We start from the raw sequence: 25,894 nt of genomic DNA on the forward strand, positions 1-25,894 counted from the left end.
GTAGTTCTAAGTCTAAATTTCTTCCTTTGATACCTGAAAGTATACCAGTGTGGCTTCCTAAGGTCTCTCCTCTTTTGACAAAAAAGAGGTGTGAACTCAGATCATCTCTGTGAGTTGGAATGTAGTAAAAATAGGAGAAAGATCCAATAGATTCCCCCAAGCCAAAAAAGAAAAAGAAAAGAAAAAGAGGAATGAGATGGAACCCGAATATATTGTTTTATAAAATAATGCACACAACTTTCTTTAAAATGAAATATTTTCTATAGAAAGATAATCTAAACCTCCATCAAGAGGACAGCAAAATAAAGGGGCAGGGCCTGGAGGATGGAGGTGCCATAATCATTAATTATCACAACAGTACTAGTGAAAGTTAATATGAGCTCCTGAAGCAACTATGAATAATGGAAAACATTTCAGTGGTCAGAGTCAGCCAGGTTGGTTCTAAAGGTGAACTTTTAACTCCCTCAGAAGTTTCAGCATCTACAAAACTTTCAGAAAATCATACTAAAAACATAGCAGAAATCTGTCACTGTAACTCAAGTTTCTCCCTGAATAGCTAAGGGACGCAGCATATTTTCCCTTTTTCTAAGGTGACAAGACCCTTCAATGAAAATATCAAGAGATGCCTATTCAGAATTTTATTCCAGGAATATTCACAGACTTGGCAGTTTGCTCCTAAAAATAAAAGAAAATAAATAATTAATTAATTAGAAAAGGAAAACCTTCTTCAGAGTTTCTCTGAAACAGGAAAGGAAACTTTTTTATTTAATTTGGTATGTCCTTGCTTTCTGCAAATGCATAGGTTTATCATTAGAAACAAAGGAGATTCTAAATTGAAAGCTCTCAGTCTTAGTAGGCTGAAACTTTTTCTCTTGACAGTGAGAACCAAGAGAGGACACCTGCACATTATCTCCATGCTATTCATTGTATAGCCTCAAATGAAACTGTTTTGAAATGCAAATTCTTGTTTGGTATCTTTCTCTGGCACATATTATTTAAATTTTCAAAAAAGCAAAAAGGAAGACTTATTAAAATTAAAAAGTGTTGCATATCTGCTTCCTTTCTGGGCATAGGATTCCAAGCTTCTATAGCTGAAAATCTTCAACCGTTATTAAGATTCTTGCTTATGCATGAATTGATCAGTAACTAAGTTACAGGGATAGAAAAATATCTTCAGCCTGGATGAGCCACTCCACCAGGTTGCACAGATGCATGTGCTATCCCTACTGATGGTCAGGCAAGACCCACAGGGCTATTTACACTTTCCTTTGAAAGTATTCCATGCTCAGAAATCCCTTTCCTAAAATTTATATTAAAACAGACAGTTATGCTTACTTGATTGAGGATAGAATTTCTTATGATTATTATTTCTGAGCCCACTGCCAACTTTGACAAACACGTTCATTTACCAGAGATAATAATGTGTGATTTTCTCTTTTAATGAAAGATAAATAATTTGGCAGTCTTGGCTTCATGTACTTTTCTATTTCAATACACTTCATTGTATGGTGTGGTGTCCTTCATTCTTGAATGAGTTGGTGTGCAGAATGAAAGTGCTTTCTTTAGATCAATTGTGCTATTTTCTGTAAGGCACTGCTATTCATATGACAGGTTTACAAAAGACCATTAAAGGCTGATATTATGTTAGGTTCTGCTCATAATGATGTAGTTCTTTGTTTATAACTTACATAATTCGCTGTAGTGACAAAGCTTCATCAAATTGGAACAAAAGAAATAGGAAGTACATTTCTGGGACTCTAAATAGAACAAACAAGCTTTGACCAACTCTACTTTTTATTGTGTTTCTTTGAATTAATGCAGAAGCTGTGTTCCCACATCTCAACGTAAGAATAGCAGTTATTTTTGGTTTTATTATCTAAGATGGTATGTATGTATATGTATGTGTATACACACACACACACACGCTTAATATTTTAAAGGTAAAGCCCATATAGGAGAATTGCAGGAGTATACGGCTCCAACCTATTGGATATTTCCTATCACAAACTCCTGATTAAATTTGAATTCATACTGGATTCTCTACAATATAAAATATTTGCATTTAGTCTCAAGAGATAGAAATTGAACTAGAAGGCAGATATACAGCAGATCATCCAATCCACTTCTTTCTACATATCATACTGTCTAAAAGAACTTGCTTTAATGATAGAAATGTTCTATATCTGCCCCATTCAGTTTGGTAGTCACTAGCCTCATGTGACAATTAAGCACTTGACACGTAGCTAGTGCTACTGAACAACTGCATTTTAAATATTATTTAGTTTTGATTTTATTAAATTTAAGTAGCTATCTATGGCTAATGGCTGTTGTATCAGACAGCATAGCTTTGTAATAATGAAAGTGGTAGAAGGAGGTCTGCCAATCTGCTCCACTCCGAGGACCACCAGTCACCTCTCCTGTCTCACTCTAGGTCCATTGCTCCTGAAGTTGTACGTGCACAGTCTATAGCCTTGCATGATGATCTGCAGAGGGTTCTATAACTGGAGGGAAAGGGGAGGGTATCTCACTTTCCTCCTCCATCAGGAAATTAGGACTAAACTCATTAGGCTCACAGCCAACACCCTGGAAATCTTTAAATCTCCTCCATCCCACTCCACTGTGAAGCTCAAGTTACATTTGGAACTCTTCAATGTTACTATATCACTTCCTTCTACCACCTCCTCCTTTAAGTATGTACATTTAAATCACACTTTGACTACAGTTTGGTTACTAAGAGAATAGGGTGGGAGGCAAGAGTGCTTTCACAACAATCTGCTCTACATCAAAGGTAGACACATTTTAAAAATGCAAACCATACTCATGTTCAACTTCATAATCTGATCTTGGCTTGTATACTTAATAGGAATGTCAGAATGCCTATTCTGACATGATAAAAAATCCCAAATACATGATAGAATAATTTCTCCTTAATTCCATTCTCCCCCTGATCTTCTCCATCTCAGTATGTGCTATCACCATTTACCCAGTTGCACAGGCCCAAAACAAAATTAGCTTTTCTGTCCATTATCTCTCCACCTACTGTCTATATCTAATCCATAAGTAAGTCTTGTTGACTCTGCCTTCAGAATGTATCCAGAATCTGATCTTCCTCCACAAACAACTACTCTATCTTACCAAATCTATTGCAACAGACTTCTTACTCTCTGCATCTATCATTATATCCTCCCTTGCTCTCTATAATCTTTTAACCATACTTCATAGTGGGAAGGCACTAATAAATATGCCATGTGAGGCCTTTAAATCTAAACCCTAACTACCTTTCTGAACTCATCTTAACTCATGTCCTAGCCTGGTGCCTCTTTCATAGTCTTCTTGTTGCTCCTCAAACACGCTAAGCTCATACCCCTCTTAAGACTTTCACTTACTCATAACAGTCTGGAATGCTCTTCCCTACATCTTCTCATAATACACTCCCTCACTTTGGTTTCCCCTAATCACTGTCACATCACATCCTCTACATTCTTACTTTACTTAATCTTCTTCATGGCACATATCAGTACACAAAATTATATTATCTCATTATTTGACTTTGGGTATTTTTGTGTTTTCCCACAAGAATGTTCCCATGAAATCAAAAATCATGTATATCTTATCTACAGGTCTCATTTCAAGAATTAGAAGAGTACCCAGAACAGGTGCTCAAAATACTAGTTGAATAGGTTAATAAAATTTGATTATGCGGCTCATCCAAACACATGCACCTAGAGAAACACAGCTACATGCCACAGACTTAAAGATACCGAATAGACACACTCAGAAAGATATTTATACCACAAACGATACACAGTCGTGCTTCTTAAAACTTTCAGAGGTTTCTCATAGTTTTAATGATAAAGACAAAAACTTCTAACATGGGTAACAATATTTAGCTCGATATGGTTTCCACGTACTTCTCCAACATCATCTCAAACCATACTCTATCCTTCTTAGTCTAGTCACACAAATGTTCTTGCTATTCTTTGTACTCAACAGATTTTTCATATTAAAATAATTTTATATAGTCACTACTTGGAATGCTCCTTTCTTCTTGTGTAACTTAATTTCCACTGATCATTAATATACTAGAACAAGTGTCCCTTCCCCATGGGAAGATTGGTTGATCTCCCTAAACAGCTCAAATCTTCCTAGTTATATAAGCATGAGACTCCCATAAATGAATAAATAGATGAATGAATTTTGACAATGTTGCTAATGATATTGGGCCTCTAAATACATTTGAGTATTGAAACTTTATCTCTACTTGCTGCTGTGGTATTTCACGTTAATTAAAACTCTTGTGTAGCTGCACATCAGTCACATTCCCCCAACTGCAAGAGATGCAGTCAGGGAGATGAAATAGACCAGCAGGCTTCACATGCTTTCCATCATCATAATGGTGACAGAGATAAAGTTGACATTGCAGAAGTTACCAGAGCTTCTATTTACCTACTGATATTTACTGTGTTCCCCCAGGACAGCCAGTAACATCATTTACTTCAGATAAGGTATGTTTGACAATGCAGTGAACATTAAAAGGAAAGGTGCCTGGGTAAAATGAAAACAACACTGTGTCCTGGAAAGGGGAAGAGATGGATGGGCTATGTATACATGTGGGTTTATTAAACATCAGGAATGACAGTCACAATAATAAGACCTGGCATAGAGTGCACTGTCATTTTCATAAGTGTATCTTCTAAACATCATTTATGAAAAGAATTCAAGTGAGAAGGTTATTAGAAAAAATAAAAGGCATATACTGAAACCTGAGAGCTTCATTGATTCAAAAAGAAGAGCGGTATGCCTCCATAATTTCAGACACAAACCATCAGATCACTGAGCAACTGGCAGGTCATTAAGCAAAATTCTCCAGGTACCTATACTGGTTCTTCCATGTCTAAGTGGGAATCAGAGCTCTTGGGGCATAGGGGACAATAATCACAATATCCAAGGTTATCATGGGATTAGTCTGCACTCAGACTCTGTTATTGTGCACAAGACCATGTGTGTCTAAAAGACAAAATACAAATGTCCTCACAGTAAAAGAGAGCCAATAGCCAGAATGTCTGTCACACAGCAAATAAGGCCAAGTGCTTCATTAGACTGTAATTCAGTTTATGTCTTTTCTGTCATCCTTAATTAACTATGATTGAATCTACCTACCTCACGCCCATAAAGGATTCATTTCTACTTCTGTCATCACCTTGTGAATTCTTCTGTAGTGACAGCCCTACTGTTATCCAGCCAAATGACCACCTGTCCACTCAGCTGAGACTCTCACTCAAACATGGTTGTGCCCTCACTCAGGAGCACACCGGCGCTTGGTAGCTCATAAGAAAACTGACACTGACATTACCTGAGCACTTTCTAAGTCAGCTACTTTTAAAAGGGCAACTCAAAAGCTCTCAAACAGAGCCAAACAATAACACTTTTAAAGCTTCCTAGCATAAAAACAGCACATGCTACTTTTCATTTGTTGTAAGTCATGTAAGAAGATAACATAGATTAAATTTTCTTAATTATAAGAAAGCCTATATTGAATCATAAAATGGCAATTCCAACCTTTGTTTTGCAGGTTCTGGCTTGGATCTTTCTATATGGTCATTTCAAAGAATGTACTTTTCATTTTCAAAACGTTTACAACCAACCCTTGAACAATGAAGGGGTTGGGGTTTCCAGCCTGTGCCATAAAAAATCCTCATGTAACTTTTAACTCCCTCCAAAAGTAATTACTATTAGTCAACTGTGGACTGGAAACCTTACCAATAACATAAACAGTTGATGAACACATTTTCTCTATGTATTATATACTGTATTCCTACAATAAAGATAAAGAACATGATGGAAAATCATAAGGAAGAAAAATAAATGTACAGTATTCATTGATGCTGTAAGTTTATGTCATCTGTTTACAAGATAAATCATCTGTCTGAAATGGTGGCCACTGCAGCTGCAAACTTTAATCTATGATACATATCAAGTAATTCTACTTTTTAGTGTAATGTCATGACTTTTCTCTGCTTCTTGGGAGCACTCCCAGAAACACTAGTGACATGTTATGTGGGTCCCATGGTGTTATTTAATGTTTAAGGTATTACACGAAACACAATGAAAAATATGCAAGAACTTGGAGAGATCAATTTTACTGAGATACACAATTAACTGGAGAGAACGGCACAAAAGGAGATACTTAGTGTTACATGGCAGGTTAGCAGATCCTTGCAACACTTGAGATCCCCACAATAGCAACAGGAGATAGCTATGAAATTATTACTGTAGTATGGTATGTACTGCAGTTAATTACATGCAGTCATTATTTAATACTGCATCTTTATATGTCTTTACATTTCTCTCAACTACAAATAGCACCATGTCTGTAGGTGTTTGCATGTGTAAGTTTTGATAAATTTTAAATTTTTGTAATAGACTTCTGTATTTTTATGATAGCAAATGCTAAAATAAAGTAGTATCTACATGTATTTTATGAATTGACAGCACAACTAAGTTCTCCTTATTGTTTTTATTTCTTGGCTACAGGATTCATCTGTTAGTTTTTTCAAGTTTTCACAAATTTCCAAATAATTTTTCAATATATTTATTGCAAAATATCAAGGTGAAAGTGTACACCATTCGAACTCATGTTGTTCAAGGATCAACGGTAATGTCAGTTCTAACACAAAAATGTTTTTATTTATGTAATAAATATTTATTACACAGACACTTCTTTAAGTACATGGGTTTAACAGTGAAGGAGATAATCTGTTTTCAATTTTATGGTTTAACATTTAAATACAGAGATGTGAATATGTTGTCATATTGCAAAGTAATAAATGCTCTCATAGGAGTGAAAGCAGGGCTCAGGGAGGTAAGTGACAATCATTGGGCTTTGCCTTAGACAATCATGAAAACCTTTCTTGAAGTTTCAGCTGAGATCTGAACTAAACCCATGAGTTAGGCAACACAGAATAGCTTTGTAGGGAACAGGCAGGGAAAGATCTAGACAGAACAATGTGTCATCTTGTAGTAGGAATATAAAAATTAAACAATGTTCTGATATTCTGGGAATTACTTGGATAAAAACTAGGTTAAAGAGACTCAAAACTGTCATTTTCATATGGGAACAGAGATAAACATATACGTGATGTTCTCCCATGGGTATAACTGTCATGTAGGTGAGGTTTGTAGTGAGTTGAGGTCAAGTTTCATTTCTTAGATTATATGTAAACTGCCACCTGAAGCAACGACAACAGAGGTCAACAGAGGATATTAGCCAGGTGTGGTAGCTCACACCTGTAGTCTTAGGTATTTGAGAGGCTGAGGTGGGAGGATTGCTTGAGCCCAGAAATTTGAGGTTAAAGTGAACTATGATCACACCACTGCACTCCAGACTGGATGATGGAGTGAGACCCTGTCTCTCTCTCTTTCTTTTTTTTTTTCTTTGAGACGCAGTCTTACTCTGTCACCAGTCTGGAGTGCAAAGGCACGATCTTGGCTCACTGAATCCTCCTCCTCCTGGGTTCAAGCAATTCCCCTGCCTCAGTCTTCCGAGTAGCTGGGACTACAGGCATGTGCCACCAAGCTCAGCTAATTTTTTTCTATTTTAATAGAGACAGGGTTTCACCATGTTGGCCAGGATGGTCTCCATCTCCTGACCTCATGATCTGCCCACCTTGGCCTCCCAAAGTGCTGGGATTACAGGTGTGAGCCACTGCACCTGGCCATCTCAGTCTCTTAAAAATTATTTGGAGCTCAGCTCTTCAACAAAGACATAAAAACATAAAGTCTTTATAACAGGCAGGGAAATAACTTTCCTGTAGACTCAAAAAATTGGCAAGTGAAATAGGGCTTACATAAAAAATAATGGAGGCCAATGAATACAAATGTTAATTTGCTATATTCTTTCTCCTTTATCACATGTAAATACTTATTTCTTAAATCAACATCTATTTCCTGCAAGATACTTGGCTAGGCAAAAGATTTTTAATAAGCAAAATGACCTCAATTTTCCAAAGAAACAGATGAAGAAATCAATATTTTCCATGACGTGTCACAACTTCTGCAACAAAAAAGGACACAGGAGATAGATGAGAACAAGGACTCAAGTGGCCCACTTGACACAGAGAGGAGTTTTGAAGCTACTGAGAAGAGTTTTACACTAACTTTCTTAAATAATGCTTAGGAATTGCCAGTGTGAACTTCAAGCCAGGGAAGGCCACAGGCAAACACATACAGTAGGGGTCCCAATCCCTGGGCCACAGACAGATATCAGTCTGAGGCCTCTTGGGAATGGGGCTGCACATCAGGAGGTGAGTGGCTAGCAAGCGGACAAAGCTTCATCTATATTTACAGCCACTCGCCATTGCTGGCATTACCTCCTGAGCTCTACCTCCCATCAGATCAGCAGCAGCATTGGACTCTAACAAGAGCAAATACAAACCCTATTTGAACTGCGCATCTGAGGGAGCTCGGTTGCACGTGAGGGAGCTAGGTTGCTAGCTCCTTATGAGAATCTAGTGCCTGATTATCTGTCACTGTCTCCCATCACCCCTGGACATGACCATCTGATTGCAGGAAATCAATCTCAGGGCTCCCACTGATTCTACATCATGGTGAATTGTATAATTATTTCACTATCTATTACAATGTAATAGAAATAAAGTGCTCAATAAATGTAATGCACTTGAATCATCCTGAAACAATTTTCCCCCCACCCCAGTCTGTGGAAAAATTGTCTTCTACAAATCCAGTCACTGGTGCCAGAAAGGTTGGGGACCACTGATATAGAGGGATGAAAAAGCAGATTGTCCAGGATCACTCAAGTGTAGTGAAAGAATTTAAACAGAGTAATCCAGAGAGCAAACAGAAGTGCAGGTTCAGGCCCCTAATGGTCCACCGCAGAATACAGTGACAGCTTACTAAGGCAGTGACAGTTGAGATGGAAAGGAGAGAATGAACACACAAGATGTTTAGAAGGTAGAATTAACACAAATTGTTGAAATTGAGCAATGGTGAAAATAAACCCTCACCCATAATTCAGGACTCACTCATGTTAACTATGAATACATTCATGAAGAAAATAGAATAATGTATCTGAAATAACTGTGCTGTCAGGACATACGGCTACTGTAAAACCAAAAATTACCTCTGACTTAAATGGCCGCTAATTATATGGCACAACTTCTTTTTCAAGAACTGAGAAGGGATGAACACACACACACACAAGCAAATTACAATGAAGAGAGGTACATATTGGGGTGGGAGGAACAGTAAAATCCTTTGAACTGTTCAAAAACCTACATGATTTTATAAACCACCTTTCCATATACTATTTGGTGAATTACCATTAAAAATCTCAAGCAAATCAGACAGGAAAATCATGAAAAAGTCAAATGATTACAGGTAAAGAAAATTGTTTTAGATAAATGAAGCTTCACTAAACAAAATCTGCTTAATAATTTTGGCTGAAAGCTGCAGATAATATGTAGCAATAGGACCAGGGAACTTAACATCTCTGCCTGGCAAAAAGAAACAATTCAGCAAGCAACAGTGAACTGATATGCACTAAATAAACAACCAGGCAGACACACCACTGTGAAAGGGCTTTTTATATAGCTAAACCAAGCTGGATGGCTTAGAGTTGGAGAAAGAAGTGCTAAATATGTAACAGCCTGGGGCCTCGCTGGACCCAAATAATAGTTATTTCTGAGTAGGTCAAGCAAAAGTCAATAAAAAGGAAAGCAGGAATGGCTGTTGGGTTCATAGTAGGATAATAATGCCCTTCTGGGAAAAATCTGGGTTTTGAATAGCCAAAATCGAATACTTAAGTTTCAAACACTTTATCATAGACCACCAGTTCTGGAAATATCAGTAGAATAGCTAGAAAATAGGTAAATTCTGCCAACCAGAATCATCCTTAATATAGATTCCCTAAACCAGTGTTTTCAACATGGGTAGAAGAATCACCTGCAATGGAATTACAAGGAAGCTTACTAAGTGGAAATTCCTGGATACCACCTCAGACTTACCAAATCAGAATTTCTAAGGAAGAAGCCTGGTAACTTAATTTTTAATTGAATTTTCAAAAGATTCTTCTGTCTTCTAACACCAGAGAACTTTTATTTTTGCTTATTTTGCATTTTGCTTTGCTTTCAAATGCCATCATTCACAGATAATAGATTCGCCAGAGAGGGAAAGGCAGAAAAGGAGGGAAGAGAGATCAGATAGATACACAGCCAATTTCTGGCCAAATTTTTCTTTTGCAGCAAGCTAAGGCTAAAGTAACACTCTATAAAGCACTAACTAATTAGAAAACAGGTTCTTTTGAGATAAAAGAACAAACGTAGAGCCAACAATTAGACAATATGAATGGTCGTTTATAATCAAGTGTCAGATTGTATGGAGCAGAACATGCCCACTGTATTAGTCTGTTTTCACACTGCTACAAAGATACTACCTGAGACTGGGTAATTTATAAAGAAAAGAGGTGTATTAGTCTGTTTTCACACTGCTGATGAAGACATAGCCCAGACTAGGCAATTTACAAAGGAAAGAGGTTTAATGGAGAACTCACAGTTCCACGTGGCTTAGGAAGCTTCACAATCATGGCAGAAGGCAAAGAGGGGAAAGTCACATCTTACGTGGATAGCGGCCGGAAAAAAAAAAAAAAAAGAGAGAGAGAGAGAGAGCTTTTGCAGGCAATCTCCTGTTTATAAAGCCATCAGACTTACTCACTATCACGAGAACAGCACAGGAAAGACCCGCCCCCAAGATTCAATTACCTCCCACTGGGACCCTCGCACAACACGTGGGAATTCAAGATGAGATTTCAGTGGGGACACAGTCAAACCATATCAAGAGGTTTAATTGACTCACAGTTCCACGTGGCTGGGGAGGCCTCAGCAAACTTCCAATCATGGTAGAAGGCTAAGGGGGAAGCAAGGCGCGTCTTAAATAGTGGCAGGAAAGAGAGAGTGAAGAATGAAGAGCCACTTTTAACACCATGAGCTCTCCTGAGAACTCACTATCAAGAAAACAGCATAGGGGAACCACCCCCAGGATCCAAGCACCTCCCATCAGGCTCCTTCCTTGATACACGGGGATTACAATTCAAGATGAGAGCCTAACCATATCACCCGCAAAGGTGATTCAGAAGCTGAACTTCTCTGTGATTTCTTCAATTCTTCAGTTTTCCTGAATCCCTTCCAGTAAAGTTTCTATACAATAATCTATCAGTAAGTAATTATCAATAAACCTTTAAAAAATTATACAGGAAAACATTTGTTGAAAGTTTGAAGATAGTATCATCTATAAAAATGTATTTAAGATGATTTTTTTTCCTTTTTTGGTAGGCGAGAAAGCAAGATAATAAATGCACTTAGTAGAATATTATAGTAAACAAATTCTTTAAAAAGGTATATACTTTACTCTCTCATAAGACTATGCATCTCTTGTACAGACATCCTGGTGAGAAAGTGGAACCCTAAATGGACACTGAGCATCAGGCATTTTTATCGGACCTCCGATGAAAGGTATAGGCAAGTGGGGTCAGGTGTGTGGGATGATTGCACTTGTCAATTAAGCTCTTGATATGGTTTGGCTCTGTCCCCCTCGAAATCTCATCTTGAATTCCCATATGTCATGGGAGGGACCCAGTGGGAGGTAACTGAATCATGGGGGCAGGTCTTTCTTGTGCTGTTCTCATGATAGTAAGTCTCACAACATCTGATGGCTTTAAAAACAGAATTTATAAACTTGTGAATATATATGTATGTTGCAAACCCTAAAAACATAAATTCACCTAATAATTGTGATATGTATCTCTATAAGGCAAGTATCGAGGGTGAAATTGAACCTGAAGATTTGTTAAATGAAACTATGCAGTAAGTTTGTAAAGACATATGCATACTTCACCAACCTGCTCAAATTTAGATTGGCAAACCCTTTCCTCCTGATGGGCACTGCTGAGAGTAAAATGAATGAAGTCTGAATTATGGTCTGCTATTTCTTCTACCAAAAGCCATAATCTTGAGCCAATAGGTGTGTAATACTTTTCAATGTTATTATTAGCAATGTTTATTTAGTTAATGCTCCTGATGAAATAACAATTTTTGATCTAGATTTTTTAGAGAGTGTTATTTAGAAATTAATATTAGAAATTAATAATTTCAATATTCAAAAGTTATTTTAAAAAAGAGTAAACTATCAGACTCATCTCTTAAACATTAGAGTTGCTTCTACATCCCAAACTCTAACCACTCAGTCAAATTTATTACTAATGGGTAGGTACAGAGGGTGGTTAAGAAAAAGATACAGCTTTATGCTTTACTTCATTCTATTTGAACATTACTCAGCTTTGTGCCCAACTGAACTCACTAAATTTCAGCTGTGCCCAACACAGAATGTGAGGTGGACTCAGTTCTGTCCCACAGGTGACCAGCAACTACAGAAGAATTGAAGCCATTGACCTCAGGGTTTGATTATAACCTCAGGGACAATAAGTAACCGGGTAGTCTCCAGGTTGGGGCCAGAGTTAAATGCTCCCATCAGAACTTCCTTGAAGAGCATAAAAGCCCTATTAGTATATTGTTATTTCTTTGAGATTTGTTATGGTGAAACTTTAGTAGCAAAAACATTCAAAAATATTTATGACTTAGAAAATACTTTGACTCATATTTTCCTTACCAATTTGGTTGTAAATTTGGATAAAACATGAAACAGTCCCTTTTTACTTCTAAAGAAAAAAGAATGGAGAATTTTCCACAAAGATTTACCAGTGATAACCACCTCTGTGAATTAACTATAAGAAAGAAATACCAACATTTTGAGTCCTGGGCAGACTATTCATCCTTCTTTTCCATCACTTTATCTATCTAACAAAAAAAAAAAAATACAGTTACAGGTTAACTGGGAAAACCTGTAATTAAAAAAAAAAAAAAAACAAAACTTGTTGTGGAGCTTTGTATCAAAGAGCAATTGCATTCCACCTATATACCACAGTAATACTGGTCAACATCTATTTTTCCACATATCTCCTAAAATGCTTTGTGTAGTCTTACTAAAAATTGTCTAACAAGCAGTGTTGAAATAGTTGTTAAAGTATTATAACAAATAATGCTCCTTTTCTTTCCCACATACTCAACAATTGTGATCCATGAGAAAAATCCACATCCAAATGCAGGGTTTGCTCAAGTTCATTTTCATTATAATGTAGGCACTTTACATCACTTCAGGGCTTTTACCAGGAGAAATATTAGAAATATTGAAATATTTATTTTTGTTTTTCTTCCTTTTTTGGTAGCAGACCTCAGTACATTTGCAGAATGTCTTGTAGACCCAGAACATGCTGGGTGAAAACAACCTTTGCATATTTTTGCATGGCTAATAAAAAGTCATTCTTCAAAAGCATATCACCTGTCAGCATTACTTTCCAGAAAATATTTTCAGTTCTGTGCAGCTGCATTTTACTTCCTCCATCCTTGGCATAAGTGTTCAACCAAGTGCATGCTTTGCACCTTCAAATGTATTTTTCCAGTTGCATCCTTGTTTTTATTTTTACATTCCAGGATGTAGCATTGTCAGCTTCGAAGGATTTGGCTAATTCAGTAGTTGTAGTGTTTTTAGCTATTCCTATCCACATTTCACGCAGTCTCTAGTGGAATTCTCTAGCATTCCAATTCACCTCTTGAAAAGACCATCCTAATTTGATGCAGATGTTAAGTTCACACCTGTGCCACAATGGTAGCTGAAACAGAGATTACATTTGATACATATTTATGGAAGCCATTTGGTCATTTGGCTTTGTAACTAAGAAGATGTGTACGATTTGTAAAAGTCGATTATTTTCATACATGGATATGAAAAGTATTATTGCCCAAGAAATTTAAGACCATCAAATATAGGCTTATATATACATGGCTATTAGCCACATAAGTTAGCTTATCCATTTAATCATCAAATAAGCATCATCAAGCACTCTTTAGGCACTGCAGGTACAAACTCTTCCATAAATGTTCTTATAGTTTTTCTTTAGTAGTTTTACAACTTTTATAGAAGCAACTTGATTTTTTGCTAATAAACACATGAAACCACAGAACTGACACTTTATTAGTATGAATTTTTTATAAATATAAACTTATAAAACTTTATAAATAATAAAAATGATACAATCACTATTTTTCGATTTTATATTATAAAGTCCCAATTCAGTCTCTATTGTATTTATTATAATTCAGTCTCAATCATATCTTTTAGTTGCATAATATTTTTTAAATCCAATTCATTCTGTAATTACTTGCAAAGGGTTGTAGTAATTTAACTACTCCTCATGCCAATTCAGTATACCCCTCATGTACATACAGATGGAAAGAAAAGTTTTATTTATATATGCACAGAAATGAGTTAATCTGGTAGAATTGCTAAAGAGTCTGTGGTGTGCAATTCATTACAAATATAGTATAACACATTTGATCATGTACAGTCCTGTGTCACTTAAGTACAGGGATACATTCTGAGGAATGCTTCATTAGGCCATTTCAGTGTTATTTGAACATTATAGAGTGTACTTATACAAATCTAGATGATATAGCATACCAGACATCTAGGGTATATGATATTGTCATTTACTGCTCTTAGGGTTATGAGCGTGTATATTATGTTACTGTACTAAATACTATAGGATATTATAACACAATAATAAATATTTCTGTATCTAAACATAGAAAAGTAAAAATATATTAAAACAGGTTAAAAGTGGTACATCTGTATAAATCACTTACTACGAATAGAGCTTGCAGGACTAGGAGCTGCTCTGAGTGAGTCAGTGAGTGAGTGGTGAGTGAATGTGAAAACCTGGGACATTATGTACACTCCTGTGGACTTTAGCAGCACTGTACACTTAGGCTACACTAGATTCATTTTGAAAACTCTTTTTTCAATAACATATTAACGTTAGCTCCTTATTACTTTTTTACTTTATAAACTTATTTTTCTTAACTCTGACTCTTTTGGAAGAACACTTAAAGTAAGACACAAATACATTGTACAGCTGTATAAAATACTTTTTCTTCATATTCTTATTCTATAAACTTTTTTCCTATTTAGCTGTTTTAGTATATGATTTTTGTTTAATTTCCTACATATCACTTCATGCATATATAACTTTTTTCTTCAGGATCTTGTCCTCATTAAGTGCTATCTTCCTTGGTAGCTTCAAGAATGTTGGTTTTTATTTTTGTTTTCTTTTCTCCTAGCCCAGTGACTTTGCAAATGTTCAAGCTGCTACTTTTCCTTCAGCATCTCTTTCTTTTCTTTTTTTTTTTTTTTTTTTTTTTTTCTTTTTTTTTTTTTTTTTCTTAATTTATTTATTATTATTATACTTTAAGTTGTAGGGTACATGTGCATAACGTGCAGGATTGTTACATATGTATATTTGTGCCATATTGGTGTGCTGCACCCATCAACTCGTCATTTACATCAGGTATAACTCCCAGTGCAATCCCTCCCCCTCCCCCCTCCCCATGATAGGCCCCGGTGTGTGGTGTTCCCCTTCCCGAGTCCAAGTGATCTCATTGTTCAGTTCCCACCTATGAGTGAGAACATGCGGTGTTTGGTTTTCTGTTCTTGTGATAGTTTGCTAAGAATGATGGTTTCCAGCTGCATCCATGTCCCTACAAAGGACACAAACTCATCCTTTTTTATGGCTGCATAGTATTCCATGGTGTATATGTGCCACATTTTCTTAATCCAATCTGTCACTGATGGACATTTGGGTTGATTCCAAGTCTTTGCTATTGTGAATAGTGCTGCAATAAACATACATGTGCATGTGTCTTTATAGCAGCATAATTTATAATCCTTTGGGTATATACCCAGTAATGGGATGGCTGGGTCATATGGTACATCTAGTTCTAGATCCTTGAGGAATCGCCATACTGTTTTCCATAATGGTTGAACTAGTTTACAATCCCACCAACAGTGTAAAAGTGTTCCTATTTCTCCACATCCTCTCCAGCACCTGTTGTTTCCTGACTTTTTAATGATCGCCATTCTAACTGGTGTGAGATGGTATCTCATTGTGGTTTTGATTTGCATTTCTTTGATGGCCAGTGATGATGAGCATTTTTTCATGTGTCTGTTGGCTGTATGAATGTCTTCTTTTGAGAAATGTCTGTTCATATCCTTTGCCCACTTTTTGATGGGGTTGTTTGTTTTTTTCTTGTAAATTTGTTTGAGTTCTTTGTAGGTTCTGGATATTAGCCCTTTGTCAGATGAGTAGATTGCAAAAATTTTCTCCCATTCTGTAGGTTGCCTGTTCGCTCTGATGGTAGTTTCTTTTGCTGTGCAGAAGCTCTTTAGTTTAATGAGATCCCATTTGTCAATTTTGGCTTTTGCTGCCGTTGCTTTTGGTGTTTTAGACATGAAGTCTTTGCCCATGCCTATGTCCTGAATGGTACTACCTAGGTTTTCCTCTAGGATTTTTATGGTATTAGGTCTAACATTTAAGTCTCTAATCCATCTTGAATTAATTTTCGTATATTTGCAAGTTTCCTGTGCTGGAAAACTGTGGTAAAAATGTACCTAAGTGCATTTTCTTTCTCTCCAAGATCTTAGTGTTTCTAACCAGACATTTTTATTAATATATAATATTTTTGTTCATGCCAACTTTTCTGATTTATAGTTTATTTTGTCTGATTTTGTATAGTCACCTCTGCTCTCTTTTGGTCATTATTTTTATGACCCAGCAATGCCATTACTGGATATATACCCAAAGGATTATAAATAATTCTAGTATAAAGACACATGCACACTTATGTTTATTGCAGCACTGTTCACAATAGCGAAGACTTGGAACCAACCCAAATGCCCATCAATGTTAGGCTAGATAAAGAAAAGGTGGCACATATACACCATAGTATACTATGCAATCATGAAAAAGGATGAGTTCATGTTCTTTGCAGGGACATGGATGAAGCTGGAAACCATCATTCTCAGCAAACTAACACAAGAACAGAAAACCAAACACCACATTTTCTCACCCATAAGTGGGAGTTGAAAAATGAGAACACATGGACACAGAGAGGGGAACATCACAAACTGTGGCCTGTCAGGGGATGGGGAGCTAGGGGAGGGATAGCATTAAGAGAAACACCTAATGTAGATGACTGGTTGATGGGTGCATCAAACCACCATGGCACATGTATACTATATAACAAACCTGCACGTTCTGTGCCTGTATCCCAGAACTTAAAATATAACTATTTTTTTAAGTTTCAATATAGCAAAAAGATATAAAAGCTATAAATATTTTCATACCTAATAACAGACTATAAATATATATAAAGCAAAACCTGACAAAGTTGAAGAAATAAAAAGTTATACAGTATTAGTCTGAGCCTTCAATATCTCATCCTCAATTATCCATAGACAACCAGACAGAAGATATGTTAAAAAAAAGAGGACTTAACACAATAAATCAACTAGATCTAACAGACATGTACAGAACACTTCACTCAGCAACAACTACATGCATATGCTTCTTAACTGCAGATGAGACATTTTCCAGGCAGACCGTGTTAGGCCACAAACTAAGTCTTAATAGATATAAAATATAGATATTGTACAAAGTATCTTCTCTGTACACAATGAGATGAAGTTAGAAGTCAATAACACAAAGAAAATGGGAAAATGAACACATTTGTGGAACTTAAAAAACAAACTCCAAATCAGCCAGTGGATCAAAGAAAAAATAACAAGCAACAGTTAGAAAATAATTTGAAATAAATTAAAACAAAAACACAATATTCCAATACTTATAGGACACAGTGAAAGTAGTGCTAATGGGAAAAATGTATAGCTATAAACATGTTTAAATCAACAAAGATATGAAATCAACTACCTAACTTGGCAACTTAAGGAACCAGAAAAAGAGAACAATTTAAAGCCAAATATAGCAGAAGAAAGGAAATAATAGACTATAGCAGAGAAAAATGAAGCCCTGAATAGAAAAACAATAGAGAAAATTAGGGAAACCAAAAGTTGATTATTTGAAATGATCAAAATAATTGACAGAACTTCGAATAGAACAGCTATAAAAAAAGAAGACTCAAATCACTAAATTCAGAAATTAGAATGGGAACATTACTAGTGATTCCAGAGAAATTAAAATTAAACATTCATAATTGTACACTAACAAATTGGCTAATCTAGGTGAAATGGAGAAATCATAAAAAACATTAAGCCTGCCAAGGCAAAATTTTGAAGAAATAGAAAACCTAAATAGATTTGTAACTATTGGTACGAAGATTAAATCAGTACTCAAAAATGTCCCAACAAAGAAAATTCCTGGACCTGATGGCTTCACTGGTGGATTCTACCAACGTTTAAAGGAGACTCAAAGGATTAACACAAATCTTTCTCAAATTATTCAAAAAATGGAAGAGAAGAGAACATTTTCTAATTTTTCTATAAGGCCAGTATCACCTTGATACTAAAGTCAGACAAAAACATCACAAGAAAAACAAATCTACAGAACAAAATTTCTGATAAACATTGATATAGCAATCTGAAACAAAACACTAGCAAATTAAATTTAGTTACATATTAAAAGCATTATGCATTATGACTAAATGGGATTTATTTCTGGAATGGAAAGATGATTCAACATGCAAAAACCAATCCATGCAAGGCACCACATTAACAGAAAGAAAGTACTAAAAAAAGCACACATTATCATCCCAATTGATGCAAAGAGAATCATTTGACAAAATTTAACACCCTTTCATGATAAAACACTCAACAAACTAAGAATAGAGGGAAACCACTCAACATAATAAAAGCCATATATGAAAACCTGCAGTGAATATCATACTCAATTATGAAAAACTAAAAGTTTTAATATCAAGAACAAGGCGAGGGTTGCTAATTTTGGCACTTCTCTTCAGTATAGTATTAGAATTTCTAGCCAGATGAATGAGTCAAACGAAAGAAATACAACACATATGAATGGAAAAGGAAGAGGGGAAGAGGTAATATTATCCCTGCAGATGACACAATCATATATATTGAAAACCTTAAAAATTCTACCAAAAAATGTAGATATAACAAATTCAACAAAGCAGGAGGATATAAAGTTAGCACACAAAATCAGTTACATTTTCATAGACGAACTGAACAATCTGAAAAGGAAACTTTAAAAATTGCATTTACAATAGCATCAAAAAGAATAAAATGCTTAGGAATTAGTCAAGAAGGTTAAAAACTTGTACAACAAAAACTACAAAATATTGCTTAAAGAAATTAAAGAGGACATAAATAATTGGAAAGACATTCTATGTTCATGAATTGGAAGGATTAATATTATTAAGATGATTAAGATGTTAATACTACCCAAAGTGAGCTACAAATTCAATGCAATACCTATCAAAATCCCAGTGATGTACTTATCAGAAATAGAAAAAACCTCCCTAACATTTATATCGAATTTCAAGGGACATTGGTCAAAGTAATCTTGAAAAAGGACAAACCCAAAAGACACACACTCCCTGACTTGAAAACTTGCTACATAGCTATAATAATCAAACCATAAAGTACTAGCATCAAGGACTTATGACCAGTGGGATAGCATAAAGTGCCCAGAAATAGATCCTCACATACATGGTCTAATGATTTTTGACAAAGGTACCAAAACCATTCAATGGGGAAAGGACTATCTATTCTATAAATGGTGCAGGGAAAACTGGATATCCACATGCAAAATAATTAAGTTGGACCCTTTATACAAAAATTAATTCAAAATGTACCAAAAACCTAAAGGTAAACTAAAACTCTAACACTGTTATAAGAAGCATAAGAAAAAGCTTCATGACATTTATTTGGTAATGCTTTCTTGGATATGACACCAAAGGCATAGAAAAAGACAAAAATAGAGAAATAGGAATTCAAAAAGTTTTTAAAATTAGAATGTGATGGTATGCATCTGTAGTCCCAATTTCCCAGAAGACTAAGACAGGAGGATAGCTTGAGTGCAGTTCAAGTCCAGCCTGGGCAAAATAGGGAGACTTCCATCTCTAAAAATAATAATAATAATAATAATACATTTGTGAATCAAAAGACACTGTCAACCAAGTGTGATGAACGCAAACCATAGGATGAGAGAAGATATTTTCAAATCATATAACTTATAAAGGATTACTATCATGAATATATACAGAACTAAAAACAACCAAAAAATCCCAACAACAATTTGATTTAAAAATTGACAAAGGCTGTGTTGCTCCCTTTCTCACCATGTGACATACTTACTCCCCCTTTAGCTTCCACCATGCAGAATCTGCAAGAGTTGGCTGGACTGGTTGTTTCATTGTCATAGATGCCATGTTAGAAAGAATCAAGCATGAAAAAACTATAGATAATTATGCCCATGCAACTTTAATGAGACCCCAGAGGAATTACATGGTTCAAGCAGGAGACCAATCTATCTTTGTCCATGATGCACGGTTAGAAGCAGTTACTTGTGTAAATACCAAAGTGCCAGCTAGAAACTTGTATGCATATATTAGAAGCTGACACAAATAGAGACGGGACAAAATGTCATAGGAATGGTGCTCAAATTTAAGCATCTAACCAGCTCAAAAGCTCAAATCTCAGGATTCATCAGTGCCGATCTTCCATGCACTAATTTCAAAAATCGCCTTTTTAATATTACACCACATGAATCCACAAGGTTGTACTTGTACTTGCAGCTTATCCATGGAGTAGAAGAATCTGGTTACATCAATGCCAGTTTTATTGATGAGTAAAGAACAACAGAAAGCTTACATTAGGGACCCTTGAAAGAGATCACTGAGGACTTCTAGTGGATGCTCTGGAAACACAGTTTCATCCAGCTGTGTGAAATGGGCAGAGAAAATTGTCACCAATACTGGCCAAAAGAATAATCCACAAGATACCAGTACTTTGTGGTAGATCCTATGGCTGACTACAAGATGCCATAGTTTATCTCAAGGGAATAGATGCCAAGGACAGGTGGTCCTGAACAGTGAGACAGTTCCAGTTTACTGACTGGCCAGAGTAAAAAGTGCCAAAGTCTGGAAAAAGATTTATTGACTTCATTGACCAAGTGCATAAAAACAAAAGAGTACTGTGGTCAAGATGGACCTATTTCAGTTCATTGTAATGTGAGCTAGGAAGAAGTAAAATCTTCACAACATTGAGCATTGTTTTGGAAATAATCAGTATGAAGGAGTTGTAGATATCTTCCAGACCACCAAAACATTAAGAACACAATGGCCAGCCATGGTACAAACATAGAATGAGCATTCGTTTTGCTACTGAGTTGTCCTAGAGTAGCTGGGCAGCTTTGATCAATATACAATGTAGAAATCTCTGACCCATTCTGGATTTTTACTATAGTCCTTCAATATTCATGGAGTCTGAGAAGTCCTTCTTAACTTTTAACTAACAACTACTTAGTGGGACTATAACACACATGCACACAATTAAACCAAATTGTTCCAGTGGAGTAAGATTTCACACTTTAATAACCTAACTTGAATCCTTACTGACAAGGCATCTGCAGGTTTTTATTTACTGATACCTCAAGGATTCAAAATCAAGGACAGAAGAAATCACAGTAATGAACAACCACCTCGTTCAGGATTGCTTGATAGGAGTGAAGAGAAATTGAGCGCTGCAAGATGTGTGCTGGTGTGGCTCCTTACAATGAAATGGACTCTGCTTTGACATCACTCCTTCCCGCCATACTGCTCATAAGATTTTAGGCGAAAGGCTGTGGGAATGTTTAAAAAGAAAGTTCTTGAACTAATTTTTTTAGTATTGTAAAGATCTGCTGTACTTCATTTCGAACTTTGTAAACTTTTTTCAACAAAATTTATGATTCAATGAAGTGAATTTTTAAAGTTACATAATTCTTTATTTTTTATTTCCAGATTCTAGTTTTAAGCTGTAGAACTGTTATCTGTAATGTATTGCTCTAGAAATATCAAATAATTTGAAAATTTGCATATTTTGTACAATAATTTAATCTACAGTATAATATCTGTAGATATATCTACAGATATATATGCAGATAATAATATCTGATTAGATTTGTACAGTTTTGATTGGTACAAACTTCTGTACAGTTTTGATTGGTAAGAAAGTATCCATTCTCTTAAAATAGTCAAAGAAAATTTTATTTTGGTTTGATTTTGGAATCAATACGGAGGTGCAAATTATAAAGTTGCTGCTAACATATGTACATATATATCCACAGTGTATAGAGTGTCCACAAAAAAAATATAGGCACAACTATCAGTCAGTTCTTCTATGATTTCACTTTTTTAAATGTAAAAAAGCTATTGTAAATTTTTTTTCAATTCTTAATTTTATGACACATTGGTATTTCCTAATATTATGAAACTTTATTTTTTTAAGGGAAATAAGAAGCGCGCATTGGTGATTGTTAAACCTCACCCCCTAATTTCCTAATCCTTCTCCCTCCACCCACCCAGTCATATTCACAAATAGCATTTTGTTGGCCAGGCTTCCAACAAAGTTCAATATTTCTAACATTCTAGTACAACAAAAATGTTCTTAGGCAGGGCACGGTGGCTCATGCCTGTAATCCCAGCCCTTTGGGAGGCATAGGTGGATGGATCACCTGAGGTCACGAGTTCAAGACCAGCCTGATGAACAAGGTGAAACTCCGTCTCTACTAAAAATACAAAAATTAGCCAGGTGTGGTGGCAGGTGCCTGTAGTCCCAGCTACTCCAGAGGGAAGGCTGAGACAGAAGAATTGCTTGAACACAGGAGGCAGAGGTTGCAGTGAGCTGAGATTGTGCCACCTCACTCCAGGTTGGGTGACAGAATCAGGCCCCGGTCAAAAAAGAAAACAAAAAAAGTTATTAAATATCTGATAAGTGTGGGAAGATCAGTGAATATCTCTTTAGAAGGCAAGAATGTTGTAATACGTCAGCTATTGTTTTAAAAAGTGTATTCAGTGAAACATTGTCTCTAGTGTCTGCTATGAAATTTGCATTTATGATAGGTACCACAGGCAAAGTAAAACTATGTTACTCTGCTCAGTAAGAAACATTTTGTGGCAAACAGCATTCCTGGGAAGAACTGTAATTTTTTTGGGGGGGTTTTATTTGTTTGTTTTAATTATGCATTTAGAGTGTCTTATAATTGATGCCTATTTTAATAGCATTTCTTGTTAGATTTTTGTTCATATTTTCATTAGTTTTTCATATCTTTTATTCTTTTCTATTAAATCATTTTCTGTTTACCACAGAAAATAAAAAATAGTAAAAATTAAAATGGGCAAAAAAATTTAATATACATTTTATCCAAAGAAGATATACAAATGGCCAGTAAGCAGATGAAAAGATGCTCAACACCAGTAAACATTTGGGAAATGCAAATCAAAACTACAATGAAATACTATCATATACCCATTATCATGACTACTACCAAAAGTTATAAAATAACAAGTGTTGACAAGATAGTGTAAAGGACTAAAGGAATAACACCCTTGTGCTTTGTTGTTGGGAATGTGAAATGGTACAGCTGCTGTGGAGAACGGTTTGGTGGTTTCTCAAAAAATTAAAAATAGAATTATATTATCCAGTATTCTATTCTTGGTATATAGTCTATATTCAAAAAATTGAAAACAAAGTGTCAAGGAGATATTTGCACACTCATGTTCATAGCAGTGTTATTCAGAACAGCTAAAATGTGGAGGCAACCCAAGCACTCATCTGTGGATGCAGGGTTAAGCACAATGCAGTGTATACATGCAATAGAATACTAATCAGCCTGAAAAAGGAAGGAAATCCTGACCTGTGTTAAAACATGGATGAGCCTCAAGGACATTATGCTAAGTGAAATAGGCCAGTTACAAAAAGATAAATATTATATGATTCTACTTATGTGAGGTCCTTAGAGTAGTCAAATACCACAGAGAGAAAAATAAAATGGTTGTTTCCAGGCGCTAGGGAAGAGAGGAATGGAAAATTATTGTTTATTGGGTATAATGTTTCATTTTTACAAGATGAAGAAAGTTCTGAAGATGAATAGTGGTAAAGGCAACACAAGATTTTGGTTATATTTAATACCACTATACACTTAAAAGTGGTTATGATAGTAAACTTTATGTTATATATATTTTACCATAATTAAAAGCAATCAAGGCAGTTGTCTAACAATCAGTTAAAGTCTTCAGAAATTTTCCTAAGGGATACATCAAATGGAGAAATCTTCATCAAGAAAATGTACTAAATCTCACTAAGAATGGCAAAAGTCTGTGGCATTGGAGCCATGACCCAATCCTTTACCACCCCCACTGTTCCCCCAAATTCTCTATAACAGAAGCTTTGCGCTGGGAATTCTACAACCTGCAAGTGAGACCTAGAAGATGGGGGCTCTCTCCCTTCACCACTGTCTACTCTTGGGCTATGGCTTCACTCTGGGTAGGGCAGGCTGCTGGGATTTCTGATGCCTTGTCACCCCATGTTGCAGGTGTTCTATTCCATGTAAGCAGAGCTAAAAGAACCAGGTGTCTCCCTGCCTCTGCTTTCCCCCCATCCCACTCATAGAGTAGAAGCTCTACTCCACATAGAGCAATCTGAGAAAAATCAGATTCCAGTGACCCTTGTCTCAGAATGTTCATAGATTGGTGGTTCCATGCTGGAAAGAGTCAAACTGAAAAGACAAGAAGGTGTGGTCTGGTCTTCTCAGTTTGACCACCCCACTGTGATCATTCATAATGTGAGGGAATCACTTCAGGAAAATCCAGGCCCCCCACCCCTCCCTGCCCCACCCCTAGTTGCAGTGCAGTAGCTCTGAGATCTGCCAAGGGTAAAGGCAGGCCATAACAATTGACAGGAGTGAATTTATTTGAAAAGAGCATAGAGAACTGCATGCCTATGGGCATTGGATATTTTTGTGGAGAGCAATTAAGAGGAAACTGGTGGTTCTATGATACAGGTAATATAGAGGAAACTATAGAAAGATTGCCAAAAAGAGCCCTGCTGGAATCACACTTCATGCTGGGGTTTGGAAGGCTGTGAGTGTGTGCTAAGCTATACTCATTCAGAAGCAATCAGATCAAGAAATCAAGAAGACTCAGAAACGTTTCTTAAGCATACACAGACACATCAACACAGTTAAGTACACTGGTACAAACAGATTAAACACAACTGACTACACAATGAGCTACTTTGTCCTAGGGATATTTCTCAGAATGCCAGGATTAAAAAGGTATGTATTATTCCCTGGCAATCTCAAGGAAGGAATGGATATCTATGGTGACTGTGCTGTGTGCCCTCTTAAAATCAACTAGAGAGGAAATTTGTTAGCAAATTATCCCTGGACGAAAATGAGGCAAAAAATGTAAACTTCAATTGGATAGCACCTCCAAGATATCCAATAATAAAGGATTAAATCATATTTTCAAAAGGGGGCTTAATCTTGAGAAATGAAAACTCCTGGGGTCCCAATCAGGAAATCTCACAAGTTTAACCTCCTGTAGCCCCACCAGGTACTCACAATGAAAGTATGAGAAAAATGTATCTTGTTTCAGGCAGGAGTAATGAACAGTCACTGTTTTGAAATAAACCTGGGAAGGAAGCAACCATTTTGAAATATTTCGAGAGACTTCTTCATAACAAACGCCTACATCGTAGGACCTTTCTGACTTAGGAAAATGTCAGTTAAACAACTCCAAACTCCTTAGTCTTCCTTTCTCACATAAGAAGAGATTTTTAAAAAGCTAAGAAATGCTCACAAAGGTCATAACCCAATGACTCGTAACCACTAAAACAATGGGATTTAATCATAAGATTACAGAATGCTTCCCTCCCCAAAGCCTTACAACCAGATCAACCAGACTTCAGTATA

The 25,894-nt window shown here is 36.0% G+C and overlaps 1 pseudogene; it reads left to right on the top strand.

Moving 5' to 3' along the window:
• The window catches only part of LOC105463194 (receptor-type tyrosine-protein phosphatase S-like), a 49,845-nt pseudogene extending 28,473 nt beyond the window's left edge, over positions 1 to 21,372 (top strand).
• The last annotated feature ends 4,522 nt before the right edge of the window (positions 21,373 to 25,894 follow it).

Source organism: Macaca nemestrina, chromosome 6 (genome assembly GCF_043159975.1).
Source record: "Macaca nemestrina isolate mMacNem1 chromosome 6, mMacNem.hap1, whole genome shotgun sequence".
In the NCBI taxonomy this organism is placed as follows: Eukaryota; Metazoa; Chordata; class Mammalia; order Primates; family Cercopithecidae; genus Macaca; species Macaca nemestrina.